A 21,135-nucleotide genomic window follows, 5' to 3' on the forward strand; every position below is an offset into this window, starting at 1 on the left:
TGCGTCAGCATCCTCCATGTGAACTCGGAGTTGTGTGCCTTTGCTTCGTCCTCTAGTAAAAATTCAGTAGAAGGTGAATTGAAAAACCAGGTTTTTTTGCTCTTCGGGTCCCTTTTCTCTTTGCACTTTACTGCTGCTCCCTTAGCTTTCCAAACCTTGGGAGATCTCTCCTGCTTGGGGGGCCGGGGGGGTCTGCTCTTTGGGCTGCTGAGCATCCGCTTTGCTCTCCAGTCTTCCCCGGGCTATTTTTTTTTTTTGGCTGGGAGATCCCTCTCCTTCCAGAGAGCCTTGGAGAGATTTCCCTCAGTTCTTGGTCCGGCTCTTAGCAGTGTAATACAAAGTGCCTTGGACTGGTTGCCCTTAGCTTTCCTGCCATGCTCCCTGCCTTTGGAAGGCTTTGCCCTCCGTGGGTATTTCTCTCCACATTCTGGCCTTTTCCCTCAGGCCCCTTTTGGCTTACTCTCCTCAGCAGCGACAATCGGCAGTGGTTTGGCCTGCATGGAATATATGTTACCAATAAAGAAGCTAACCGTTTGTGGGCCTACTTTGTGCCAGGTGATTTGCGTGTTGTTTCAAGTAAACTTTCCATCATACATCATTTATTCAATCGATAGTAAGAGATAGCCACGATTGTTCTTATATTGAAGTTGGGGAAAATGAGAAATAATATGTACTTGTTGACATGGAAACTTCCAGAAGTGAAATGGCTGACCCCTTACAGGTGCATTGCCAGGTTTTACTTAGACTTCTGGGGGAGATTGCTGGGCATCTGGTGGGAAAGGAATGTCATATAGAATTTAGGATATATTTCAGAAAATTACCCATAATGTTGTTCACTGATCTGACAAATGTTTATGAACATCTTGCCATGATCCAGTCTGGTTTTCACCATGGTAGCCCATAATGGCCCAAAGCCACACACGGTCCCCCCCACAACCTCCCAGAGTTTAAAATCCAGTAGCACCCACAATTTCTGAGTAGCAAAGTATAGGCATGATCTTCTCCACAGAGGCAGTATCTTCATTATACCTTAAGAAGGATCTTCTCTTGTTCTTCAGGTCTGATACTGATGTATTTTCTGACAAATGATGGGGACAGATTAGCAGCACAGTCCAGTGAAAGCACTTACACTACGTGCCATGGAAAACGTCCATATTTTGGCTTCATGGCACAGCTGCTTAAACAGAATATCCTGTGTTGGAATGTTTCTCCCTTTCTTTTCTGTAATTTTGGAGAGTATTGTCACCAGCAACGTTGAAGACGGTTTGACAGAGCATACTGTATATTGTTTAGAAGTTAACTGACAGAGGGAATTGTGAACCTTGATGTCACCTAGAAATTAGGATTCTAAGTGAAGGAGATGACAGTGGGGTCTTTGGTACAGAAACGCTAATATGAAGGATTGGTCTCTCTAAAAGGTCTATGAAAAGTCACTCCCAGTGGGGCCTCAAGAGAGTACCTTAAATTCCGTCTTGGAAATCATGGAGTGCGAATTTTCTTTCTGTGACGACCAAAAAATTGTGGAGAGCAGTGGAGTCCGAATGCTGGAATCCAAACAAGCTGAATGTAGGGATGTAGGATTTGGCCCCTGGGCTCAGTATGTATTTGTCATATGGAACAAGCGAGAAGTTCACTGGTCTCTGTGCATTACTGGTCTACTTCAACAGCCTCTTCTGACTGTTCCTGCTTCCTCTTCTCCCCATCAGAGCATCAACCACAACTACAGTGAGCGACCACTCAACCAACTTCTGAAAATGGAACAACGAAGAGCTGATTTCTTCTTTCAGTCTCAAGTAAGGAAAGAGAACGGGTACGCAAATTGGTTTTATGTAAGATTTCTAATGTGTCTTTCCATGGTTTCAAATGACTTAGCTTCAAGTCCCACAAATGTGAGCTTTAATCTCTAGGGAACGTGAGGAAAAATAAAAAAGTAAACAAATCTGGTATCATTTGTATAAATTGACTTCTCCCATTAGGATTCCCTCCTGTGAACTAATCTCCCTGAAGCCTCAGGAGCAGGGAAAACTTAAGTCGTTTTTTAAAAGAAGTTGAAATAAATAAATAAATAAATAAATAAAAGAAGTTGAAAGTGTCATGCTTCTTCCCATCACTCGTCCAAAGCTCAGATAAAAATTAGGTAAAGGCATTTTGAGCAATAAGTCAAAGAAATCTGTATCTGAAATGATCATTTGGGGACAGCCAATGAGTACACACGCTCCGTTTGTTTGTTGCTAGGACCGGTACCTAGGCATGAAAGATGTCATCAGTAACAACACACGGTCCCCTTAGCCCTGCAAAGTATAGTGACTTTGGGCGAAGCAAGGAAAGAGGACTCACAGGTTGGCTGTGAGTGAAGATAGAGCAGAACCGGCGCCCCACAGCCTGTCCAGGTGCAGAAGAATATGGCGGACAGAACTCGTAGGGGGGCATCAAGAGTAAAGGTGGGACCGGATGTGAGCTGGTTGGGAAAATTATGGCCTATTCAGTTCTGGCTCTTGTGAAACCTTACCCCGGAAGTAACCAGATGATATCTTGAAGGAACAGAGATCGTTTGGCAATACCGGAGGAGCAGAAGGAAAAACATACAACAAAAGACTGAGAGCAAATGAAACAATATAAAAAATGTTTTGAGATCTGAAAGTATTAGAGAAGCACTTAAGTGTTTTTAATAATTTTTTTTTATTTTGAGATCATTGTGGATTCACATACAGTTGTAAGAAATAATACAGAAAGATCCCATGTACCCTTTACCATTTTCCCCAAAGGTAACATCTTGTAAAACAGTATTACAACCAGAATATTGACATTCAAACAGTCACAATCCAGAACATTTCCAACAGCCTGAGGACTCCTCATGTTGCCCTTTTCCTTGACCATCAGCTGTCTTGTGCTGCCAGTGACACTCCTTATTTGCATGGACAGGGGGACCAAGACCCCCTTTTAAAAAATTACTTGCATCAGAATACTACTGTAGAAACTGCAGGGGGGTGCCACCTACGAACTCTTGAAGAGTTAAATACTTTACAATAATAACTGGTACATTGGTCAGGTTTCTCCAGAGAAACAGAACCGGTAGGATGTTTATGTTATAGAAAGAGATTCATTTTAAGAAGCCGGCTCACATGACTGTGGCAGCTCAGTGAGTCCAGAACCCAATAGGGGAAGCTGACCGACTGGAGACCCAGGAAGGAGTGATAATTTGAGTCCAAAGGCAGTCCGCTGGGAAACCAGAAAGAGCTGATGTTACAAATAAAATGTGAAGGCAGCATGGTGTCAAAATTCTCTCTCGTCCCCCGGAGATCAGCCCTCTTCTCTATTCAAGACTTCACTTGATTGTATGACGCTCACTCACATTATGGAGGGCAATCTGCTTGACTCAAAGCCCACCAGTTTAAATGTCAATCCCACCCAAAAACATCAGCACAGAAACAACCAGAATAATGTTTGACCAAACATCCAGGCCGACCATGGCCCATTCAAGTTGAAACATAAAATGAACCATCACAACTGTTAAATATTTTTATCCTACCAAACAATGCCTAAACAAGGCCAAGACACTCAGAGATGTCTATCTTTGCTAAAGTGTTTCTCCTTGAATGAAATACAACTTTTCCCTCCTGGTCTCAGTAAAAATCTTTTGTGGAAACAGTTCCTCATCCTCCAGGTCCTGGATCCAACTGGTTAAAGGTAACCGGTTATTGGATCCATCAGAATGGCCCACATCACTTGTAATCTCATGATCTTTTGCCCAAATAAAAATTAGATTTTGTTTGTCGATCTGCATACTCATCTGACAGCGCAGATGTAAATTTTGGCAAACACGGCCAACAGATGTCTTACCAAAGAAAATGAGAAGCCGATGCCTGCTAAATGTCCCGTTCACCGCACACATCACGTCTTGTACACCACACCTCATGTGAAACAGCGGTGTGCTTTGTCCACCTATGAGAGTGAAGCTTCCGTAACTAAAGGTTTGGGTCGCTTTTCAGTTTCTCAAAATTTGCAGAAACAATGAGATTTTTTGACCGTATAAAAATGAAAGGATCTCGCCTCTTTAAACACATGCCTACAGGATGAATATCGCTGCTGCTGGCCACAGAAAAGATGTAAAAATATTTGTCTTTTGTAAAATCACAAAATCAGAGTTTCAAATTTGGGGACAAGGAGAATTCCCTCCTTTAATTTAGGAATACATTGAGGATGAGAATGTAGAAAAAGATTCCAGCAAAGCAGAAATATAGATGCTCCAAAACCGGCTGACGGTCTTTGAAGAGGGCATATAAAGACTAGGAAAGGAAGAACCAACCGGATGAGCCAGAGTTGTCCAATGTCACATGCAGATTGACACAAAAAACTCATACAGTGAAAAAATGACTCCATTTTTGGAAAATAAGACTGGTTCGCACAGACCTTTCAAAAAATGTCACCACAAAGACCAGTCATGTTAAACGGGACTTTCTCATTTCTTTAGTAAAGCTGTAACTTATTTGGAATCCAACTCTTATTTTACAAGTTCAAATTATGTCTGTGCTTTAAAACCATCTTCCCCAAGAAAGAGAGGTTGAGCTACAGTAGTGTCCAGTGTGCTATGGAATGTTTTTAACCGGTGGACATTTCTGACATGGAGATGATATGACGAAGTTACGGATGCAGAAGACGACTGATGTCAAACAGCCGGGCAACCCAAACAAGATGGAAAGTAGGTGGACACTTTTGCAGAGCTAGAAAGTAATTCCCACCTGTCCAGGAACCTGCTGTTGCTATTAAGTAAAATCCTGAGGATTCCATGCTCAGCCATATTGAGAGGACATTTAGTTGGATGTCATCACACTGAACTGACACAAAGCCGTGTAATACAGGCTTGAGAGGAACAGAACTGCATGTCAACGTGAATTTTATCTTTAACTGGTCTTGGTTTTACCACGACATTAGAGAAAAGAAGAATGCCCTAAGGGCTGCAAGCAGTTCAGTGAAATATTACTGGAAAAGGAAACAAAAAGTAAAAATATCCTACAGCATCATGGGACAGAAAAAAAAAAACCATGTCATTACTTTTTATTAAATATAGGTAACATGTTTAATTTGTCCTATTGTATTTGTTTTCCTTTTAAAAAATATTACATGTGTGTACTTTATGCATACACAATAACAATCTACAAAACTGAAATATCAAATAAGAAGTTTAAGTTTCTTTGTCAGAGGACAGAAACATTATAAAAGTATTGTTATATTTCCTCACATGTACTATTTGTTTAATTAGTTCTGCTATTAATCACTCATGGCTCCTTTTAACTAGTCCTAGGACCGGGATCTAGTCCTATTGTTTTGATTAAATAACAGTATTTATGCAACAGAACAGCGAATAGAATGATATAATTTCAAACAAACACCTGTTTTCCATATTTTTATGTTACAGTAATGATACATACGTGTATAATCATTCCTTTTGTATTTCGTGACTATGGTCGTTCATTTTGCGCTGCAAAGGCTATGTCCTAGGTCGCTCCCCGAGCGGCCGCGGGCGCCCGCGCAGTCCGCCGGCCGGAGCCCCGCACGGCCCAGGCCCGGGGCCGGGAGAGCGGTCGGGCGCCCTTCCCACCGCGAGGGGGCGCGGGCTCCCTCCTCCCACCGAGCCCGGGACGTCGGGGGCCACGTGGGTTTGTTTGCAGGACCCGCGCTCGGGCGCCTGCGCGCGGAGGGAGGAGTCGCCCCCCGCGGGTGGAGCGCGGGGCCCGCGGTCCTACCTGCCGCCGCCCGCCATCCGGGCGGCGGGGAGCGCACCCCCTGGGCGCCCCGCAGCACCTGCTCCCCCGGCGCCGGGGTCCGCGGATTGGGGGTGAGAACAGGAGCCTGCCAAGAAACAGTGGGGCTGGCGGCCGGTGTTCCTGGCCCTCGGCTTCCGTGGAGACCCGGACCCCGGGGGGAGCGACCCTCCCTGCGCCCGCGCCCCGCTCCTTGTCCCCGCGCCTCCCCGGCCGCTCACTGGCCCCGGGGCCCTCAGCGGGAGCGCAGGCCGCCCGGGAAAACTCATTCCTAACAGACAGGAAGGGCGACGACTTGACATTTTCCGTGGTTTGTGGGTTTAAGTCCAAATCTCTGAAATCAAGTCAAGCGCGTCTCGGGGAAAAAGGAGTTGTTTCCGCCCGGTTTCGAACCGGGGACCTTTCGCGTGTGAGGCGAACGTGATAACCGCTACACCACGGAAACGCTCGTGCCCCTGCCGGCACGGGGGCGCCTCTGAGCGAGCCCACGTGGCGAGGCGGCTCTGCCTCCAGGGCCTGGGCTGATGGCTCCGGGGCGGTTCTCTCCCTTCTGCTTACAAAGAAAGGAAACCCTCGTATCCAAGCAAAAGCTTCACCCAGGGCCCCAATTCTTGCACAAACTTCAGGCATGAAAAGCCTAGGCAGCATCCTGGAGTACTGGGGGCGGGGGGAGGAGTTGGACTATTAATAGAAGGTTTTATTTAAAAAAAAAACAAACTTGACAGCACTGTATAAATTTAAGGAGTACAGAATAATGATTGGACTCACACATACTATTAAATGATGACCACAACCCCAGAATTTGATCTCAAGACCTCCCCATGCCGTCGACACCGTTTCTCTGCCCCTGCAATGGAGCCTGATACTTATCTCTTGGGGACAGAAAATGACTCTTTGGGAACCAGAATTGAGCGGCTTGAGCTCAGGAGGTGGTCAGAAGCCACAGCACTTTCTGCCATAGCCTCTTCCTTTGCAGATAATTGACTAGAAGTAGTCACGCGGCTCCATCTCACTACCCGGCTTCTGAGACCCATAAGGGAGCAGATGAAATATTTCGAGAACACCATCGCTGGCAAAGAATGCAAATGCAAAAAGCCTTTGTCCTCAAGGAACTCAGAGTCTAGTAGTTAGTCTTCCTTATAGAAGCATGATCTCTTTGTTCTACTGTTTTATTGCCCAAATTTAGCAGTAGGTACAAACAGGAATCAAAACAAGATTATGTCACCTCACTCTCAAATCTCATGCTCTCTCCATCATAGTTGAACTGGACACATATTAAAGCAAAAAAAAATTAATATGAGGTATTATGCCAACCAAATTGACAATATTTGGCAACAAAATGTAATGCCATAGTTACTCTTGATGCGACTCAGACTGAGAACAAGCCTTTCTAAATTCATTAAATGACTCAAATAAAAATGAACTGACTCAGGTAAAAGATAAATTCCTATCTTGGGGAATGGGTAAGGATAGGATAGTAAAAAAGGAAAGGAGTAAATTGCATAATAATTTAGTGATATGTGGGTCTGTATTTTAGTCAGACATTTTGCTAAAAGTCAGAAATATTGCAGACTTTGTTTTCTGGAATGAGATAAGCTTAGAAGAGGGGAACTATCACCTGTCTCAACCATATTTAGGGAAGTTATTCTACACGTCCAGATTATAACCCCCTAGTGCTAACTGGTAGAAGCGGTCCTTTGAGCCCAGCCTTAAGAGGTTAGTGTCCTCTTGTCTGAGATATTTGTAATGGCCTCTTTGAGGTACTTACCTGCTAAGCTCAGCTGATACTCTCTAGCATCTATCACTACCACCTCTCTCCTTTTTTGAGACTCCAGAGGGCCAAGTACAAAGTGTGACCCATGGGGAGTGTGATACACATCAAAATAATTGCATGATTTCCCAAATTTATATTGACAGAAACCTGGCCAAGTGTGAATGGGAATGGATCTTAAGTGAATAGGATCAAGGTAGCAGGAATGCATCAGACCACGCTCACTGACACAGTCTTACTTGGCAGAAGTACCCAATTCAGTGTTTTAACTCAAGGATCTGGGAACAGCTCTAAATTTGTATTCATTAAAAAAGTATAATTAATAAATGATTAATATATAGACCCAAAGTTAGGGTGAACCAACACAATGAAATTGAAACATCAGTATTTCCTTAGTGTATGCAGAGCAAACTAGAGGCATAAGGAGATTGAAATTCTAGAATGAATGTATCGTGGGCTTCTCCAGAGGAACTTTCACCAAGGTTGTGAGAAGGAAATTCATGAGGAGAACCTCAACATGCCCGATTTGCTCTGCGGTGACTTTCCCTCATAGGCCAGAAATTACAGGGGTTCCTGCTACCACTAAACTGGAATCCCTGAACATAATGGACATGACTGGATCACAGGGTGATAGGAGCCAAATGTTGGCAAGGAATTGCCAAAGACTAGATGGGTGTTGTTACGAACTCAAAATTCACATGTTCAAGCCCTAACACCTAATGTGACTGTATTTGGAGATAGGAACTTTCAGGAGGTAAATAAGATTAAATGAGGTCATTAGGGGTGGGGCCCTCATCCAATTGGACTGGTGTCCTTATACGGAGACAAAGACATACCAGAAATCTCTCTCCGAGTCTGCGCAGAGAAAAGACCATGTGAGGACACAGCAAGAAGACCGCCATCTACGAGCCAGAAAGAGACGTCTCATCAGAAGCCAGCCCTGCATGCACCTTGATCTAGGGCTTGATTTGTGTGAGCTCCCAGACACTGGAGCCAGTGTTGAAGGTAGTGAAGTCCGGTTTCCCTCGAGAAAGACCACTGACGCATTGCCAAAATTTTATACTGTTCTTCTTCCTCCTAGCCTTTCCTAAAAGGACGTGTGTCCTTTTACCAAAGTGACTGTGCATTAGGGGAAAGGAACTAGAATTTTCTAGGATTACTAGAAAATGACTGGCATTAATTCCTAGAGGTACAAAGCATCACTGCTGTCCACCAAGCAAGGGAGAGACTCAATGATGTTTGCTTCTGGTCCATTTCACTGTGGGCACAGTGGGTCTCTACACCCACCCTGAGATCATTTCCCTAACTCCAGACAGTCTCTTTAGCATCGTTTCTTTCATTTATTTTGAGAGAGAGAGAGCATAGGGGGAGGGGCAGAGGCAGAGGGAGAGAGAGAATGCCAAGCAGACTCCTCCTGGGGCATGGAGCCAGATGTAGGACTGGATCCCATGACCCTGAGAGCATGACCTCAGTCGAAATCAAGAGTCGGATGCTTAACTGGCTGAGCCACACAGGCGCCCCTAATATTGTTTCTGTGACTGATTGAGGGAATGCTATTACGGCAGAAAAGGCCAAGGGGAAGCCACTAGAAATTCCTCTAACCGTGAGAGTAGTAAACCCAAAGCAGCACGGGTGTTCTTGGAGGGGTAGCGGGGTGTGGTGCCAACATCAGGGACCAGAAAGACACAGGGCCGGAGATTGCCTCCATATCTCCTTTCAGCTTGCTCATTCAGCTGTCGGAGCGCTAGGGAGAATGACAGTGAGCTGCTGCAAATTCAGTCAAGGGATTATTCCACTTGTATCTGCTCTTCGGGTGTCATGTCATCAGCGGAGAAAATCAACACGTGCGCGGGCACCCAGTACACAGCTCTTGATGAGGTCTGTGCTCTTTGTACTGAACCCTAAAACCCATCGGAAGCAGTGGGCTTTCGGCTGGCTGGGCCAGCAGTCCCCCTTACCCACCCGACCTCACAGGTATATAGGTACTCCAGTCCCATGTTATAAATGAGTCGCAGAGACCCCTTACCACGTCACCATGTTCCAACGTGGAAAGCTGATCGTTGTCTTACATACGGACATTTCAGGCAAATGTATATCATGCAAACCGCTCACGAGGGGAATGGATCTGCCTTTCCAGGACAGCTTAGTCTTGTCGGTCTCTCTTGTGTCTCCATCCCAGCTGTAGTGCCCTTGGGCTGCTATAACAAAGACTCCAGAGACTCGGTGGCCGAAATGACAAGCATTGACCTCTCGAGGTTCTGGGAGGTGGGAAGTCCAAGCTCAAGCACGTGCAGATTCTGAGTCTGGTGAAAGTTTGCCTCCTGGCCTCATGGCTCCTGGAGGGCAAACTTCTCACTGTGTCTTCACATGCGGGAAAGAACTCTCCACGGTCTCCTTGGTAAGCGCCTTCTCCCATTCTTGGGGGCTCTGCCCTCAGGACCTGATCACCTCCCAAAGGCCCCCCTCCAAACACCATCATCCTATTGGGGATTAGGTTTCAAGATACCAATTTTGGAGGAGCACAAGCAGTTTATAGCAACCCCCAAAACATCCCCTTCCTTTTCTGACTTCAAACCATGTTCGTCTGGAGAAAGTTGACACAGACGTCCTGTGGAGGGAGGCCAATGGCTCAAGGGGTCACAGGTCTGACTGGGGTCACAGGTCACTCCTGGCTGTCTGGTTTCTTTCCTCTCTCTTGTGAAAAACATCTTTCTTCCTATATTGTTCAAAGAAGTGATACTGAACTGTGATGCTCAATCTGACGCTGAAATAAATTATTACAACATTTTGAGAGGAAATTATCCTGAGTTGATTTGGCACATCCGGACCCGCTGGGGTCCGCTAAGTCTGAAGGTCTTGAGAGACAACAAAGGAGCCATCTTCTAAGATTTCTTTTTACCTCCCACTTCTTCCTGACATTGAGAAAGGACGTTGACTGAGAAAGTTTCTGGGACAAATTTGGAAATCAAAGACGCTCTAAAGAAAACTATAATAATTCACCAGTCCTTTCTCTACCAACTTTTCCCCCACTGGGCAGCGTCCACATGCGTTGGGCTTCTCAGGGCTCCCCGTCCAGGGGGTCGATGTTGGAGGGAAGAGAAAAGAGCATCTCCTGGGGGGTGTCGATGGGCACAAGAAAGTGGCAGGTTCCCAGTGGCACAGAGTCTGAGAAGCCGTTTGGGATTGAGAAGAATCTCTGACAAAAGTTAAACTCCCCAGGAGGAAGCAAGAAGGAAGGGATGAGCTGTGACAGCTTTTGGATGGTGTTCTTTTAAACAAACGTCCTGGTTTCTCTGTTTTTTTTTTTTCCTTAGGGACTCCTGAATTCCTTGGTAGAGTAGAAGGATTAGGAGAAAATCAAGATCTAGCTAAGAACCACAGACATTTCAAAGGAGCCTTTGACTTATGGATGGACTCGATAGTCTTCATCCCAAGATTGCTTGAGTCTCCAGAGGGTTCTGTCAAAGGCCTGAGAATCAAACCAATGAAACTGCCCCACGGCTAGCCTTGGTTGGTCCCAGGTCTGTTGCAGAGCTGTGGACTGGGTAAATGGCAAAGCTGGGGGCAGGGACTGGAGATTGCTACAGAGTTACTCCACTCAGTGCTCTTTGCCCCTAAAGCCAAGACAGGATTTCCTGTAAAAACAACTCCTGGAAACTGTTCTAAGAACTACACTCTGGCCCAGACCGAAAATACTACTTTCTCTGCAAAAACAAAATACACACACACACACACACACACACACACACACACACACACACACACAAACAGATTTTGCAAGTTGTTACTCCTAGATCCAAAGGAGGACGTTTACACTGTTTAAATTCTGTGAATTTGGACAAAATAGTCCAAGATTGCACTGTGGAGAGAGGACTTCTGCTTCTCCCAGAACACCCTAGAGCAAATCAAGACAGCTCCCCTCAGCAAGCTTTGAAATCAGGGTGTGCGTTCCAGGTCTCGCTGGCCCTCAGTAGGGCCAGGCTAGAACCCCATTCCAGAGCCTTCTTGCCTTGTCACCTCAGGCTTCTCGACTGACCCCAGACTGACTCCAAATTGCAATTCACTCGCTCTGGGGCTCCGGGTGAGGGCTCCTTCAGAGCCCTCTGTGTTGCTGAGTTCCAGAAAGGAAGCTCTCCATTCACCATTCAGAGGAGGCCTCTGGTAAAAACAGTTTCTGTCCCCTCCTCATTTGTAGTGTTTTCTTGAGCTTTTATGTAATGTTTTTTAGTAGGTACCTCCAAAGTCTAAAATGGCATGCAGTAACTCTCTCCCTCCTGCTCCTGAACAATTCCATCTGCTCAGCCTCCAGCCCCTCAACTGCTTACCGTTGTCATAAGTTTACTGATCATCCTTGAGAGATTTTTTTTGTAAAATGCATATATAATCTAACACAAATATACTTCCAGTGGTAGCATTCTATGCACATTGCTATCACTGTTGTTTTTATTTTAAAATATATGTATGTACACAATGAACTTTCTCATTTTCTTTTAAATATGCACAGCACTCCACTGTGTAATTATGGCATGATTTATCCAACTAAATAATTCTGAATAATTAGGTTTTTCCCGATCTTGTTATTACCCTTAATGCTGCAGAGAATAGACTTAAGCACAACATAACCTCTCATGTGTGCAAGTATATCCTGTACATGTGTGGAAATGCTGTATCAAAGGGTATTTGCGTTTGGAATACTGGTCGGTCCTGACAAATTGTCCTCCACAGCAGCAAAGCCTATAGTATATTCTGGGGAGAGCACAACTGATTAGGCTTCTGGATACAACTCCTCACTTCATTTCCTGCCAACTATGAAGTACAACCAGGCAATCCGTGAAGACTGTAGAAAAATGCTGAAAATCAAGGATTCTTGTGATGCTGGAATATTGCCTTCTCTCGGAGAGGTGAGATTTTGCAGCCTGGGGCCTGGCGGAATGGGGTTGGGTTGGAGGAAGCTGGGAAAGGGCTTGGGGGGGGGAGACCTGATGAAGGGGCTTGGGAGTGATTTCTTTCTGTGTCCCACTTAAAGTGAACATGCCGAATGAGTTGAAGCAGCCAGCATTGGTAAGACCGGAGTGGAATCAGGGCCTTGTATGAATGTGTATTCTAACGTATAAACATCCTACCCACCTGGAGCTGTGATGGCCGAGTGGTTAAGGCGTTGGACTCGAAATCCAATGGGGTTTCCCGCGCAGGTTCAAATCCTGCTCACAGCGCTTGGTGGTGCCTTTTCTACCCAAATTGCAAAATGAAATTCTCACCAACAGCTGTATTTTCAGCTTTTCATCTTATTCCGCAAACTGTAAAGTAGGAAGGCAGCTTTCCTTCCAGTGGTCTGTGTTGATTTTCCCCACCCTTTCGGAAGCACCGCTCGGCGTATTTTGGCACTGGTATCCTTCCCCAAGCCGAGCGCCTGTGAATCCTCGCCCCGGTGCGTGGGCGCTGCCTCCTCAGGCCCCAGTAAGCAAAGCCTGAGATTCAGCGCTCAGAATAGCTGCTTGTTCTGTACTGGGATTATGAAATCCGGAGGCAGACGCCAGGGGCAAAGAGAACCAGGAAATTTTATTTTTAAAACTCTTTGATGAAATACGCTGTGCTGATAATAGAAATGTAGGTAAGCTTCCTCAAAGAGTTCTCTGGTATTTAAAAAAAGAAAAAGGAAAAGCAAGCAAATAAACCTAAAACAGTCTGGTGGAAAACATAAAGTTCTAGGATCATAAAGATCCATTCGTGCGTGTGTGTGCGCCAAGCGCTCTTGAAATCATCGTACAGAAATGAGGAAATTGAAGCAAGGACAAAATAAGGTTTGGCCAAGGCAGTGGGTGGAGTGGGGCAGGAGTTGGGGGCCCCCTGGCTGCCTGAGGACCCAAGTCCCTGTGCTTCTCACCTTCAGAGAAGAGGACCGGCCTCACTTACAGATGCTTTTGTGTTTCCACGCGTCTATTCTGCCTGTCCTGAGCACTTTAATACACCTAGCCGATTTCCCTAACAATGACCGGTAGTCTTTAATTCTATAATTATAAATCCAAACTTCTAAGTTCCTATGTGAATTGGGTTCTTAAAATGTTTACCTTTTTTGAATTCTTGCCGCACCGTGGCCTAATTTGGGAGGGTGGGTGTTTCTGAATGTCTGTTCTGCTTCATAGAGTCTGAAATCATCTCCTCCAGCACGAGTTTTGGCTCTTTGGAGAGTGCAGTAGAAAACATAAGATTAATAACTCAGTAGTGCATTTTATTCCACTTCCCTTGTCATTATATCAAAATTTTAAATGATGTGGATTACTAAAGATTGATCCACACATAGCCTCAGTATTAAGTACGTAAGAAAAATGCGATTGCTGATGGACCAGTGAACCGTCAGCATAAACTACTGAAGCGTTCATAGGTAGAAACAATAGAAACAAGCATGCACATAAAAAAAAAAAAAAACAACAATGCAAGCGACTTTCTGTCACACACATAATGTTTCAAGGCAGGAAATCCTTTCAGAAATGCAACTATTTTACCAGAATGTAACTCAATGCAAGCTAATCCTAATCAGCCCGCTTTACCGGACACCACAGGTCTGTCTCCTTTGGCTCACTTCTACATCAGGAAGCAACTCAGTGATTCTAATGAATAATAAATAATCAACACTTTTGAAGCAGGAGGGCCAGTGGCGCAATGGATAACGCGTCTGACTACGGATCAGAAGATTCTAGGTTCGACTCCTGGCTGGCTCGACCTTTCTTTTCTTTCTGGAAAGAATGTCTTTCTGTGCTTCTTCAAGTTGGTAAGAGAAGCAAACTCTCAAAAAATGTCTTTCTGTGTACGTTCTTCAAATTGGTAAGAGAAACAAACTCTCAAAGTGCTTTGGAAGGTAATTCATCTGATCTGGCTCCTCACCTCGGGGGCAGCCTTGGCTATCCGGTGAATCGGAATGAGGGCTCAAATGGTCTCTCTTCCTCAAGTTGCTTTTGCCATACTGACGGTTGACTGAAAGACCTTTGGAAAGACAACTTCAAGAATCAAATGAGGTATATTATTCGGCCATAAAAGGGAATGTTCTGATACATGCTACAAACTGGATGAACCTTGAAGACATCTGCTGAGTGAAAGAAGCCAGACGCAAAAGGCCACAGGGTATGATTCCATTTACAGGAAATGTCTAGAATTGGCACATCCACAGAGATGGTAGCTGCCAGGAGCTGGGAAAGGTGGAAAGGTACAAAATGTGCTGGGGGGTGATGGAAATGTTTTGCAGTTAGATAAGGGTGATGGTTGCACAACTCGGGATGCATAAAAACCACTGAATCACACACTTTTCTGTGAAGTTTATGGTATGTAAATTATACCTTAATATTTAAAAATCAAAGAAGCATCGAAGGAAAAAAAATCAATACAAACCAGTATTTTCTTCACGAAGTTTCCCCCCGTTGGGCAGGGCTCTCTCTCTCTCCTGCACACTTTCTGTCCCTGAGCATCGGTCCCGGAGGAAAGAGAAGGGACATCCACCGGAAAAACGTCGAACCAAGAAAGACGCGGCTGTGGACAAACGAAATCAGAGCCTCGCTTAGACCCTCGGTTCGCCGATCTCCGCAAAGATCCACATTAACACCCACGAAAGCGACTCGGCCCCTCTGTCCCCTCCCCGCCCCGCCCCGCGGTGTGGCCCGCAGCGCCGGCACCTCCCCGCGGAGGACTGACACTAGGGTCGTAAAGGATCCCAGACAGAAGTGGAGCAGACAAGAGGCCAAGGATGTTAGGGAGACGAGGGAGCGGCAGCCTTTGGCGGGGTCTCTCCAAACAGGGGGGCTTCCTCTGCAGGTGCACCAAGCGCGCGACGCCTGGGGCGGCGTGGGGGGTGGGGGTGAACACAGACAAGCAAAGGAGACCTTCAGGTGCGGACATACACGTCTTCATCTTACAAAAATGGGTTGGCGCAGGACAGCGTGCGTTGTGAGTGGGCGCTGGGGAGCCTGCCACGCGTCCAGACCCGGTTGGATGCACGGTCTGCCCAGCTGAAAGCGAATTAAAAGGTGGGGAAAGACGGAAGAATGGTCCAAAGGATTTGGAGCTTTCTAAAATAAATGCTTCTTAAATTTTAGCGCGCGGGAAAATCACTGGGAGGGAGGATTAAACGCAGTTTTCTGGGCCTGGATCCCGGAGATGCCACATGGGTTCCTGGGATGCAGCTGGTGAAGTTTTAGCAACGGGATGCTGGCGCGACCGGCCCGCGGACCGTACTTCACTGCTGGACTGGTGCGTTGTAGTTCATCACCCGCTTTTTACCACTAACACCAACACGGAACTTGCACGGTAGAGTGAAAAAAAAAAAAAAAACAGAGCGTCCGTACGGAGAGGAAAATCACTACTTTAGCACTATTCCACTAGGCTTGAACCAAGGTAATTAATTTTTTTCCAAGGTAATTAATTTTAAGGTAACCGACCGTGTCTACTCTCAAGATTTTTGTTTTCCTCAAGATTTTTGTTAGAAACGTGTAAATTTCTTCGAATACTTCCCCCCGCCCACTTTTGGTGGCTCATTTTAGAAAGAAGTCCTGGCTGGCTTCTTTCCATCTCCCCCTCAAACAAACAAAAAGAACTTTGATATAATAATCACACTCTTGAACCTAAAGGAGAAAACTTAGGCTTTTTTTTTTTTTTTTAATCTGCAGGTTGGGAACTTCTCTTCCCCATAAAAACATCAACAGAGATTATTTGGTGAAGAAAAATTTTTTCGTTTCCCCCCAGAATGTTCTAGAACTGCACTGTCCAAAACAATAGCCATTAGCACATGTTTCTAAAACTTAATTCCAAAAAAAAGTGTGATTTCTTATTCATGGGTTTTTTTTTTATTGATTCCATGTTGGATTATAGTATTTGGGATAAAACATTACAATTAATTACACTTATTTATTTATACTTTTTAAATATGGCTACTTGGAAAATTAAAATTACTAATTATATAGTTTTAAGTCTCACATGTTCCCTGTGGCTATTGATGTGGTAACATCAGTAAAGTGCAATTAATTTGCCAGGATGTGGTTCTTTGGGGCAGACTCCGTGGTGGTGTCACATTCCAAAGAATCTGTTTTTTATTCCAAAAAATGCATGTATTCTTCTCCAAAAGCAATTCCTAGTGTGTGAACATGAAAATTTTTCATACTATATTTCTTTACCTGCTTTTTTTTTTTTTTTTTTTCTTTTGAAAGGGGGTTTTTTAGTTTTTTTGGGGAAAAAACCTGCTTAGTAAACAGAAGAGCCTGGATTGCAGTTTGGTGAGGCTCTGTCTGCAGGCTTTGTCATTTTGAAAATGTTAGGCCTAGTTTTGTTGAAAACAGTTTGGAGGATTTATTCTTGATGAAACCTGAGTTACTCAATTGTTATATATGATGTGGAAGACTAAAAGCTTGATGTTTACTTTATAGATGCCTTCAGTTTCAGAAGGTAGCAGTAAGAGAAGTTTTCAAAGAAGAGACAGAAAGACTGGATGGAATGTGTAAAAATTTGCATGAAAAAATCACTCCTCACAGCGCATGACTGAAGCACCATAAACTATTTTTAGACACCAGAAAATTCAGAATTCTCATCTGATGACAATGCCCCTTCCCTATGCAATGAGATTATCAGTGAATTGCTTTGCAATAATTGAAATATTTTGTCTTTGACTTCTGACTTTATCATCTGAGAGCTTGTAGTATGAGCTCCAGCAGTTACCGGAAATGCTGTTTTTTTATTTTATATGATCCCCACAACTGCTCTTAATTCTTTTTGCATCCAGGAAGAGTCACCATACGTGATGTCCAGTAACTGTTTGTAAATGGATCAGGGACTATCCAATTTCCTTTCTCCACTTTTTTGGAAGTCGGTAGAACTGAGCCAAACACTGGAGCTGAGGGGGAGGGGTAGGAGCTCCCCACAGAGAAAACAAACCCCTTCCTCCTGCAGCGTCTTTCCAGCGCCCCCTACTGTCAGAATTTCAGAGCCTGCAGGTACCAAAAAAAAAAAAAAAAAGTGAAGGCCCAGATCCCTTTTCAAAAAGCTGTCTAAAAGGATGAATTTGAGAGCGAGAGGCGTATTTAAATTTTCTCCTGTGTATCTCCTTTACTCCTTACCCAGAACCCTTTCCATTTGTGGTCGCCAGATGTGTGGGTTCTTTCCTCCCACCAAGCAATTCTTCAACACCAGCTGATATCTTGGATTTAACTCAATTCTGAGACTATCTATCTGGAGGTCATGTCAGATCCCACAGGTTACGAGTTCAGTCTCAGGAGACCGCACTCACCTCAGACGCCAAGGGCAACTAGTCAGCCCCGGGTGACCGCCAACTCTGTCTGACTTGGCAACAAACTGGAGGTTCCCAGGAGCTCCTCTCCCTTGGACTCCATTATTTGCTAGAACAGTTCACAGAACTCAGGGGAACACTTCCATACATCTAGCAGTTCATTACAGGGTATGATAAAGGATGCAGATGAACAGCCACATGGAGAGATGCATGGGGGCAGGGGGTTCTGAGAGAGTCTCAAGCATAGGAGTGTCTGTCCCTCAAGAGCTAGAGCACATCACCCTCCCAGTACTTTGGGTTTGTAACTCCAGGTGAGGTGAGTTCACCAACCTGGAAGCTCTCTGAATCCCATACTTTTGGGATTTTTATGGACGCTTCATCATGTGGTGACTGATCATTAACTCTTCTTTCTTTTCCCTTCTTAAGAAAACTGGGGGCAGGGCAGAGCAGTCCAAGTTTCTTTTTTTTTTTTTTTAAGGTTTTATTTATGGGACACCTGGGTGGCTCAGTTGTGAAGCGTCTGCCCGATGTGTGACTCGATCCCAGGACCCTGAGATCATGACCTGAGCCAAAGGCAGACGTTCAACATTCAACCAACTGAGCCACCCAGGTGCCCCAACATTCCAAGTTTCTAATCATGGCTTGGTCTTTCTGGTGATCTTCGTCCAGGAGCCACCAGGAACCCACCCACAGTTGCCTCAGTAGAACAAAAGACGCACCTGCCACCCAGAAAATTACAGGAAAGTCATCTCTCTCTAGCCACAAGACGAGGAAAAGAGCAGCCTAGCAAGATAGACAACGTTCAGACAGTAACGCTACTCCAATAACACACCACAGAAAACACGGGGTCTGAAACCCCCACTCTCTCATCACCATCTGAAAAGGCCCAGCGGAGAGCTTAGACCCCCACTTCGACCAGCAGTGAGGGTGGTGTTGAAGAAGGCCAAAGGTAAGATTGGCAGTATCAAGGCCCATTGCCCAGACCCCACTCCCACATCCAATTCCTGCCAGACCAGAAGCTCAGGGCATTCGGGCGGAGCTCTTAAAGGGGAAATTAACTTTTGGTTGACATGGCTGGGCCATTTGGTTGGGAAAATCTTTCCTGTCAGCATCCATAAGTGGGCTGGGCAGATTTTCAGAGACAAAAATCGTCCAGTCTGCTGCAGGATATTACAGTCCTAACTATGAATTGGAGCCAAGGTAAGATAGAATGGTTCACAGACTGGTATACACCTTTCAAATTTGTTAGTCTTCCAGGCAGGTGAGCTTCTGTTTCACTCACTTCCAAATATTCTGCCACAGTTTGGAGGGGTAGTCTCCCCATATCTTGAAAGTGAGGGAGAGGTTCTACAGCTTGAAATTCCTTAAAAGTGACACTCAAATAAATTTTGTTCTTCACCTTACTTTCACTGTCCATGTCTAAATACCTGCGGCCAACAATTTTTTTTAATTTAGGGGGTTGGTTTCCACAAGATAAGTTATATTTTTATCTAGGTTTTCCCAATTCTGGCTTAGAACAAACCATCCTGTGTATCATGCTAGTCCTTCTGCCATTTGGTTTTCAAAATTTTGGTGCTAGCTCTTTATTTTCCCATTAGTGTCCTTGTGCATTTATGCCTTCAAAACACCCCCTTTCTTTCTTTTTTAGTGGATTTTTGGGTAAAGAGACATCAAATGCCCATCTTAAATATGCCATCTTTACAGGCAGATCTATCTCTGACTTACTGTGATTTCTCATCATGCGAGACACCCAGGAGGTCAGTAAAATAATATCATAGACAATGAATAGTATGACACCACTTATGTTCAGATGACAGTCCTACAGGACTCCAGCTTCCAGCTCACATGAAGAAGGCTGGAAAGAGTGTTGCTCCTAACCTAACAACCAAAAATCTAGACAATTTAAAAAAATCATAATCTTTTTTTTTTTAAGTTGTGTATTTTTATTGGGTCTTCAAGTCTGGGTCCCACAGCCCTCATCTGATGTCACTCTTAGCTCTGCACTGATTTCTCCCCTGATGTGCACATAGGGCTTGCCCAAGTAGCCTACTGCAGCCAAGGTTTTATTCCAAGGCTACCTCTCTAAGGTCTAAGGTTACTATGGTAGAGTTTTATACAACAGTTTTCCTTAAAAATATTCCATAATTTGTTATTCCCAAACAAAATAGGATTATGCTCCACTCAGAGAAATTGGTTAGTCATTCTGAAGATGTCTAAGAACTATATCACTGCCAAAGAACAACTTTTCTCAGTTCATAATCTTCTGTGAACCCATGAGAGAGCCGAGGTCTCAGAGCAACCAAACAGTTTGAAATCTAAGGAAAACAGGTACTTCCAAGTAGAAATGGGACATGAGCACTGGCTCACCCAAAACCCGTGGGATGAAGATGGGGCCTCCATGCAAGAGGGTAAGAAAAATCCAGCTAAAAGTCATCATTGTGTGATGAACTGCTGAAGTCCAGGTGTGGGCAGGCAGGGGTATACTGGAGGGAGGTTGCACACACTTCACTGAGCACTCACAAGAAAGGCTGGGACAAGGGAAGAGCGAAGAGAAAGCCTCCTTCAGGGGTCCGGGCCTGGCAGAGGGGAGCGTCAGCACCCAAATAAAGAAGTCCTAAACACTGAGGGAAAAGCAGCAAATACCGTTAGAAACTGAAGAAAGTACAAAAGAATAAAAATCTCTCCCCTGGGGGAGTGTCAAAAAACCACATGGGCCCAGAATATTAGAGAATGTCAACTCCCGGATTGGGGGGCGAGGGGGAAGGAGGAGAGGCTGACTGAAAAAGTCAGACCTCAGAGACCCAGAGACCCACAGAATATCACAAGTCTGGGGCTGAACTGTGACAGAAAGCCTCTTGCACAACCCACTGGACTAGCAAACACTAGCTACCAAGAAACGGAAGGGTAGCCCTGGGGAAAGGCAAGAAATCCCAGGAGAGAAACCCTCTCTGAAACCCGCACAGAGAAGGCCTAAAGCTGAGGGTAGCACAAAGCCACTGAAATAGGACTCTGGTAAATTCAACCTCATGCTAAACCCAAATAGGGCCAAAAGAATTCAAAGCCAGTTGTGCCCAGAAGATCATAGCAACGATAAACCACAAACATAACTCCTGCTTAGATTGATTCAACCTCACACATCAATAGCTTAGTAAAAGGGACATATCCATCTCCAGCCTAAATACTATTTGCCTCACCGGCTACCATCCTAATACTACGTCTAGCAGCTAATGAAAAATCATCAGACACTCATAAACACAAGAAGAGACCATGCACTGTCGAGAGAAAAAGCAATCAACAAAGGGAGATTCAGAGATGTCCCACATAATGGAGCTGTCAGA

General features: G+C 44.9%; 3 non-coding genes across 3 annotated transcripts; 2 read left to right on the forward strand and 1 right to left on the reverse strand.

Annotated features, from left to right (window-relative positions):
• Nucleotides 1-6,134: 6,134 nt before the first annotated feature.
• Nucleotides 6,135-6,207, reverse strand: TRNAV-CAC (transfer RNA valine (anticodon CAC)). The gene has a single exon. It is a non-coding gene; the product is annotated as a tRNA-Val (tRNA).
• A 6,458-nt stretch (nucleotides 6,208-12,665) lies between these two features.
• TRNAS-CGA (transfer RNA serine (anticodon CGA)) lies at nucleotides 12,666-12,746 on the forward strand. The gene has a single exon. It is a non-coding gene; the product is annotated as a tRNA-Ser (tRNA).
• Nucleotides 12,747-14,179: 1,433 nt separating this feature from the next.
• TRNAR-ACG (transfer RNA arginine (anticodon ACG)) lies at nucleotides 14,180-14,252 on the forward strand. The gene has a single exon. It is a non-coding gene; the product is annotated as a tRNA-Arg (tRNA).
• Nucleotides 14,253-21,135: the final 6,883 nt, after the last annotated feature.

Source organism: Callorhinus ursinus, unplaced genomic scaffold, assembly GCF_003265705.2.
Source record: "Callorhinus ursinus isolate GAN/ISIS: 27379988/994484 unplaced genomic scaffold, GSC_fseal_2.0 scaffold129, whole genome shotgun sequence".
In the NCBI taxonomy this organism is placed as follows: Eukaryota; Metazoa; Chordata; class Mammalia; order Carnivora; family Otariidae; genus Callorhinus; species Callorhinus ursinus.